This window comes from Medicago truncatula, chromosome 4 (assembly GCF_003473485.1).
Source record: "Medicago truncatula cultivar Jemalong A17 chromosome 4, MtrunA17r5.0-ANR, whole genome shotgun sequence".
Taxonomy (NCBI): Eukaryota; Viridiplantae; Streptophyta; class Magnoliopsida; order Fabales; family Fabaceae; genus Medicago; species Medicago truncatula.
In genome coordinates this window covers 25,289,842-25,298,769 of record NC_053045.1, presented here as the reverse complement: position 1 = coordinate 25,298,769, position 8,928 = coordinate 25,289,842, and the positions used below count along the sequence as shown (strand labels likewise).

The window sequence follows — 8,928 nt, the reverse complement described above, 5'->3', positions numbered from 1 at the left end:
TGTACACTTACCTAAATAAAGCAAGTTAAAATAAAATTGATCTGTACACACATACATTAATGTTAAATTTATAAAAAAAAAAAACGATATTAAGTGATGTGATTAAATTTATCATCATTATTGTGTGTGTCCGAATTTTTTATTTGGGTTTGTGTTCAACTAAGTATTTCTCTTCTATATAATAATTCAACGGTTGAATAAGACCAAAGAGGATTAAGAACGACATACGAACTTGAAATTCGGCAATCAAAATTTTTGTTTTAGTCGTCGGATGAATGGTCTTCCTAGTTGTCTATGTTTCTGTGGGGAAAGTTTATCGGATTGATTTGTCTATAAGATTATGATAGGAAAAATGTCAGTTCCTATATCTTTCTTGGTGTATTTAGGATGGCTTATTCCATGGACCAGTTAGTCAATATGTTCCACCATGGATCAATTTTATAAGATTCTTCGAACCATCAGATTAAGCATCCCATTGGAGTTATTGTGTTACATTTCACACTATATTTATTTCTTTTCTTCTTTTGTCTTTCTTCTCCTCAATTTAAAAAAAAAAAAACAACAACACATTTATTCCAATTTACTGTATTTATTTATTTCCTTATATAAACAATTAAAAAAAATTAATGAAATTAATATTGTCTTTCTTTTGAAATTAATACTTGTTTTTTTAATACGAATGTTGTTCAACGTAACATTTCTCTAAAAGTTTAAATTAATCAAACTTTTTTTTTTATTTGAATCTGAAAAATTTATTAAGCAACGGAAGGGTGCAAGCTGCACAATAACCAACCGTGCAAGCGAAACGAAACAAATCAACACAAACAAGGGTGTCGTATATAGGCGGAACACCTGACCCAAACCACACCAAAACAAACACCCAAAAGAGCCAAACAAAAAGAAAAACTCAGCCTCCTAAAACAAGTGACTGATGCAAAGGTATACAAAGACCCAAAACTATCCGGAAAGGCAGCCAGACAAGAACAATGACCCCCTATGCATAACACCGCACCAAACCAAGCCCCCAACCACACCAACACGTGCTGAACCGCACCACAGAAGCTGCTGGCAGCAGCAAACACCAGCTGACAGCAGGTGCACACAGCAGCAGCCGCCCCTAACAGAAGGCAGCACCCACCAAAACAGCAAACAGAACCTGCGAACACAAAAAAACCATAACCGGTCAAAATTTTGCAATTATAACCACATTTTTGGGAGATATATTTGGGTCAAATAATGGCAACAGGTAGGCTTCCAGTGCATTGCCATGCTCTTCAAGAAACAATAAGTTACTAAGAAGTACAAAGTAATGTCAGTGTAAACACTTAAATACTTAAATCCTTGAATATTTTTTGACTTTGAATTCTCTCAACAATTCCAACCACAATCAGCAAAAAAGTTAACAAAATGCAATAGTAACCAGCCCATATTTTTTCGAAGCAATGAACTCTTTCTACACTTGATGCTCAAACCTTACTAGAGATTAAACCATATTGAAAAGTAAAGAACATGCTCAAGTTAAAAATCTGCTCAAATGTTAACCTTCTCTAATAATAAAGTCTAGTAAGCTTCTTCAAAAATTTAAATTCTTGTAACCAAATCCAAATCATATGCATCACAAACTCAGAAATTAAACAAGTTTTATACATCATTTTCATATTCATTCTCCAAATGACAAGTAGATTCCAAAATTAGTACTAAATCCATAAAAATTCATTTTCTAAAAAATATCTTCTATAGAAACAATCATATAATATAACCATATTTAAATTAAGTTAATCAACCAAAAATAGAAGCAATCATATAAAAGCTTGTCAAAGACTGAAAATTTAAAATTATAATCAATACTTACAACATTACAGAGACAGAGAACCATACCTGACTAGTTTCGACATCAACAACGAAATCAAAGGTGAAAGTGTGGCCATTAATGGACAAAGAATCATCGAAAATCATCTGAACTATAGAATCTCCCTTGTACTTATCTTGGCACAACGACCCCCTATGCATATCACCGAGAAATGAACAAGATCTGAAACCTTAAATAAATTGGGGAAACTGGGACACTGGAATCAAACGCTAAAGGAGTGGATTGTCGGCGGTATGCGAAAGAAGAGAAAAAATAGTTTTAAGTTTTGATTTGGGGAAGAAAAAAAAAAGGGGAAATTATGCTCTTTTTAATTTGGGGTTTTGGTGAAAATGAGATGGGGGGAAATGTTGGAGCCATAAAATACGTGAAAATGAGATGGGGGGAAACATTGGAGTCATATGACAGTGGTGAAATTAGATTTTGGAGCTTTGTCTCTTACTAAATTTTAAATTTTAATTGAAAAAGTAAATAAATTTGACATGTTAGAAACGATAGTGGAATTAGGGGGAAAATAAGGAGGGAGATGAAATTTGATTATTTTGACAGAAGGGAAATGAAATTGAGTGAAACAATTATGAGAAAAAAAATTAAAGATAAATTGAGTTTTTTTTTTTATGTGAAAACTCAATCTATTCCTTAGAGCATCTCCAATGGTCCACATGAGCTTAGATCAGTTGGTATGAACAATATATAAAATATGCAAGGTTCGAGGTTTAAACTCCGGCCACCACAAATAAAAAAATATTTTATAATTTTTTTTTAGGGATTATAATTAAATATTATGAGGTAATTTATAATTTAATAAATACAATATTTTTGTTTAATGATGTAAAGATAGTGGGGCCTATTTAAGTACTTTTCATTTGAGTCCTTATTAGTGTACTCCTATTGGAGTCATTGAGTCCTTAATAGCTACTTTTATTAAAATATTATAAATAAGTGATGTGTAACATGATATTTATTTAAAAGAGTCTCTATTAAGAAATTATCATTGTGGATGCTCTTATAGTTTTCTTGCATGCCAATGTGGTCTTTGATAATATATATATATATATATATATATATATATATATATTCTCTAAAATATGTGTTTCAGTCACCGGATAATTGTAGTTCCTAAGTTGACTAGGTCTCTGAGGGGATAGTTCGTTAGATCGACTTACCTCCGGAAATCTGATCTGAGAAATTTCAGTTCCTATATCCTTATTAGTTTATCAAAATCGTTTTCAACGGTCTGATTGATCGTATTTGTTGTCGTTCAAATTCTAGCCACGTTTCAGTCGTCGGACAAGTGTTGTTTCTAAGTTGACTAGGGTTACAAGAGGATAGTTCGTCAATATACTTACCTCTAAGAATCCGATATGAGAAATTCTAGTTCCTATATCCTTATTAGTCTATGAAGCTGATGAATGAGTTGATGAATATGATGAAGGTATAATGAAGACGTTGAAGAGTGATTTAATAAAAATAAAAATCTTGATGAGAGAAAATATGAATAGATAAACAAAGAAAATTAGAGAGGAGAGAAAATTGGAATTAGAGAAAATTGGAATTGGAATTTCGATCATATTCAACGGTCGTATTAATTATATTTGTCCCCGGAGAAAACTAGTTTCTAAGTTGACTAGTTTCTGAGGGGATAGTTCGTCTGATCGACTAACCTCCGGGAATCCAATATGAGTGAAGGTGAGAAAAACACAAGAAGGGGGGGTTGAATTGTGTTAGCTTTTTCTTCTCCTAAAATTGTGTTCACTGATCAGAAGTTGATAGATTTCAGATTCTGATGCAATGTTCAAACTCTAAATGCAGCGGATAAGTAAAGAGAAAGATAAATAGAAGAAAGACACAAAGCAACTATAGTGGTTTCTTCCACAATCCATAAGTAGTCCACTCCCCCTTTCACTTTCAAGCAGAGTTCGCTAAAATCAATATCTGATTACAATTGCTCAAGCACAAAAGCAAGAGACTTCAAACTACTCAAGCACAAAAGCAAGAGGTTTCCTATGCTCAAGCACAAACACAAAAGACTTCATATGCTCAAGCACAAAAGCAAGAGACTTTTATTCAAACAGAATTACAAAGAAAATGTTTGAGGTTGAACACTTGATATACAATCAGTGGTGTTCACAATACAAATCAGATAAGACTCTTAAGACTTTAGAATTTCTAAGATAGGAAAGTTTTTAAGAAATTCTATGTGAACTTTGATGTGGAACAATTTCAGTAGATGTTTAACACTTGTAAAATTGTTGTGAGTCTCTTATAATCTTCAAGTCTTCACTCCATTATATAGAGGTGTGAGATAGACGTTGTTGATTACCATCACATCAAAAGAGTCGTTGTTGAAGCTTGATAATTACCGATGATCTCTTGCTTGATTTGGTTATTGTCCTAGGATGGAAAATCTTTTATTCGTATTCTGAATAGTTAAGAGTTTTGTTCGCATTTTTGTACGGTTAAAATCACTATGTTTGTATTTTTTTCAATGGTCTGATTGATTTTATTTGAATTTTTAACAAGTTCTTTCTTAATAGTATCTCATCTGAAGCTCTTTTTGAATTTTCTTTAGCTCTATTTTTTTTTAAACAAACTGTAGCAAACAAATGCAATACTCCTAAAAATAATATTTTTTTTAAAAGTGATTTTTTATTAAAAAAAACTATAGCAAACGGTTATTAGTTTTCATTAAAACAAAATAAAAAAACTCAAATTTACTAATCCACTTTTTTATGGTGAAATCACTTTCACTCAATTTCATCTTCCCTCTTTAAATAACCAAATTTCATGAATCATTTTCACTCAATTTCATTTTCCCTCTTCTTCCAAAATAACCAAATTTTATTTCCCTCTTTATTTATACGTGACAAAAGGAGGACTGTTTGAGCGCTAACTTTTTCAATTTTCAGTTTTCATTTTCGAGAAATTCTAAAATGGTCACACGACCAAATAAAAGTGTTTGGTCATACACACATAAAGAAATATTTTTTTAATAATAAAGAGGAAATTGATAAAAAAATGATTAAATATTTTAAGGACAATTTTTTATATGTGTGTATTCAAACACTATTGATTTGGTCTTGTGACCATGGAAGAATACATTTTCATTTCCCTCTTAGTTTTCATTTCCCTCTAAGCTAATATGATTTTATTTAGTTTTTAATATTGAATTTGTCCCAAATTTGTCTCAAACTAGTAATAACATGCTTCTTTTATTCTATATGAAATATGTCTAGAAAAAAAAAAAGGAAGGAAACTTGGTAAATATGAAAATACCTCTTTCTAACAATCAAAATGGATTGAATTGACTAATTGTATCAAATATAATCAATTTAATTAATTTCGAATATTTTGTCAAAAAACAAAAACTTATGTCAAATATCCTGATTGTCGAAAGTCAACATTAATGTTCATTCATAATTCAATTGGGCTATATTCATAAGGAAATGAGAAATTAAGGTAATTAATTATTGTTAGATAAAATATTAAGGCTATATTCAATGATCATAAGGAAGATGAACAATTTTTTCAAACGATAATTTATTGGATTTACTTATAATGAAGATTTCGATCGTTGAAATTTCAATTTCTATTTCGTGGGAATTGCTTAGTTGGACACAATATAAAATAAAGAAGATTTTGTCACACATAAATGATAAAATTTAAAAGAAAAATAATTTAGTCTCAACACTTAATATCATTTATATTTTAAATTTTAACATTAATAGATTAATTCCCAAATAAATTTTATTTGGAATTAAGAACCCATTAAAGGACGAATTAAATTAGGGATTATTTGAATTAATTCAAAAACAAGTACTAGAGATTAAATTAAATCAGAATCCAAGTTTCACGTAAATGCATGTTTGTTGCAGTTGGTAAGGTTTGCCTACTTCTTTTTGGTCGTGGGTTCAAGTCACGCAAAGCAAAAATTAGATTTTTTTGGTATTTTTTTATGCTCATCTTCTTCGCCCATCAATTCTAAAACGGGTCATTTTCACCCCGCGATTCGACCCGACCAGATCTCGCTCGGTACACAACGAAATTCAACGATTTTTACGTAGTATTGATCGGAATTGAAAGGCAAGAAGAAAACACACACTTATTTTTCAAATCCACAAGCCAAATACTAGTTCTTTTTTTTTTTATTGTTCATTTGATGTAGTTGATGAACATCACTATTGTTGCTGCCTTTCTCAGCACCATGGAAGCTTAAATCTAAAATGTTACGGCGGTGTCCAGAACACAAAAAGAAAAAGAGAGTAGACAAAGAGAGAGATCTCGTGAAAGAGAACAAGGATCTGATAACCATTTTTATTGAAAAAGATCGTGGTGGTCGGAAACTGGTTGTGAAGCAGGTGGTTCCAATATTTTAAGAATCATATCTGAAACATTAATTAAAAATTAAAGGTATTTGATTAACTTGCAATAAGTTCAGACAACCACTGTATTTAGAAAGTGGTATCGAAAAAAAATCACCCAGATGCAAGCTAATTAATGGTGGTTTACAACGTTCTTGATGAAGATTGTGGAAAAAAAAAAAGAGGAAATACACATAATATAACTTCTTAATGGACAAATAAAAAATAATTAATTGTGAATTACAATTACAAAAGTGTGAATGACTATTTCTGCAATTTCTAAAAGTATAAACAAATACCTAGTATTCAAGTACCAAGTGTGCAATCTTGACCATTGAATTGTTTAATATTAAATCTATGGTGATTTTGCTATTTGTGCACAATACCAAACTTTATCCACTTGGGCATGCTAGATGCCACCAGATTTGGGGGCTAAAATTTGTAAAAATCTATTAGATTTTTTATTTTTTAATAAAATTAGATATTTGACACTTGTTTTTTAAGTTTACGAAAAATAACTTAATATATAGTTGAATATGCATAATACATGTTGTTTTGAATGGAACAATAATTATATTATTTATTCATTTTTCGAATTTATTTATTCATTACATAATTTTAATTATTTGAATTCACATTATATTTAATTAATTTTTATTCGAATATGCAATTATTCAAAATGCGACTTCAATCGAAATTATTCAAAACACGAATTTAATCGAAATTATTTAAAACGTGAATTTATTCAAAATACCAATATGTCAAGCAAAATGTACTATAAAAAAAAACATAAAAAAAGATCCAAAACAATTAAGCAAAAAAAGATCCAAAACATAAAAAACAATTACATTCAATCGTCACACAAGTCAATTGGGTTGTCATCAACAATCCATGGGGTACCTGCTTTTGGCTGAGGACAAAATTAGCATGTACTCCCGCTCGTCGTCAACCTCAACTGATTATACACCAGCACATTCGAATCAGTCTTTTTGACGGAACCATCACATGTGATTCCGTGCCATGTCATCGGCGATTTTTCTTTCTTCTTGTCATTGTAACGCCCATTTCGAATTATTTAATTATTTAATTGAGTCTAGAGTTATTTTAGATGAGTTTATATTATATTTATATAATATATACGTGATTTATGCGATTTTTATGATTGAGGTGGTTTATATGATTTTTATGAGGAGTTGTGACTTATTTTATTGTTTAATAAAATAAGATTTGAAAATAAAATAAATATTGAGTTTAGGGGCTGTTTTGATATTTTAGAGAGTTTTGGGGGAGAAAGAGAGATAAGATAAGATAATTGGAGGAGGTATAAAAGGAAAACCTAGTTTTAGAAAGAAAAAAAACATTGTACGTATGATCAGTTTTTGGAAAAAGGGAGAAAAAACCAAGAGAAGGGAGAAGACCTAGAGGGGCTGCGATTTTCATCATACAAGGTAAGGGTGAGACTAACTTTGCAATCTTATTAAGTCTATGAATCAATGGTTGTATTTAGCATGAATTAGGATGTGTTTAAGAGGAATCGAAAATCAAATTGAGTGAATTCATGATTAAACGGTGAAAAGTTGTTAGATTGATGTAGAAACTGTTCCTAGACCTTGGATAATGTATAGGATGAATTCTGGAATCAATGTTAGGCTTAAAACCATGAGAGAGGATGAATTTTCGTAAAAACTGCACTTCTGCCCGAGCCTACATTCATCGCTCGCCACGCGAACCATTTCCCCTCGCCTCGCGAGTTGCACGTTGCAGCTCGCCATAGCGAACAGATGAACTCGCCTAGCGAGCTAGACTAGAGAGCATGCAAGATTTCGTATTTTTGACTTTTGAGTTGAACCTTAGATGCCTTTTGTAACACCCCGTTTTCCCAACATAAAAATATCATAAAAATAATCAGAGTATTCACATAAACGGAATGTCACATTCTTTTCTTAAAATCATAAACTGAATAAATAATTATTTATCCTTTAAAATTCAATAACAAAATCTTTAATACTTCACAGCGGAATTTATTCAATAACTAAACAGTCTTTGGCATGAAGGCATTTTCATAAATGTCTCATAAAAATCCAATCTAAAAACATGGTCATAAATTTTCAAAAGCAATACGTAAGGAATAGAAAAGCAATAACAAAGTTCTCATCCCGTTACGTATCAGAGCACCTAAGACACACGAGAGAGTAACTTCACAAGTCATCAACTATTCTTGGTTACCTGCAAGTTACTCATACGAAGAGCAACATTTCCAAGCAGAAGGGGTGAGATTTCACAAAACAATAATATTAAGCATATAATTCATTAATTATATTTAACAACATAAATAACTTCCTCTATTAGTAATAATAATCCTTCATGTAATAATTCTTAATAACTCAACCAACTTCTAATTATCATTTACTTCATATTCATCACATTATAAACATCATCATATAACACATAATAACCAAATCATAACCAACATAGATCATCACATCATAATCATAGTTCATATACAACATAACAACATCTTAATCATAATTCATATACAACATAACAACATCGTTAATCCTAATTCATATACAACATAACAACATCTTAATCCTAATTCATATACAACATAACAACATCTTAATCATAATTCATATACAACATAACAACATCATTAATCCTAATTCATATACAACATAACAACATCATTAATTCGTAATA

General features: G+C 30.6%; 1 long non-coding RNA gene across 1 annotated transcript; it reads right to left on the bottom strand.

The window, feature by feature from the left end:
* Window positions 1-709: 709 nt before the first annotated feature.
* Window positions 710-2,263, bottom strand: LOC11445199 (uncharacterized). Its single transcript, XR_003011072.2, has 2 exons — window positions 1,879-2,263; window positions 710-1,156 (listed from the first exon to the last, which is right to left on the bottom strand). It is a non-coding gene; the product is annotated as an uncharacterized lncRNA (long non-coding RNA).
* Between the last annotated feature and the right edge of the window lie 6,665 nt (window positions 2,264-8,928).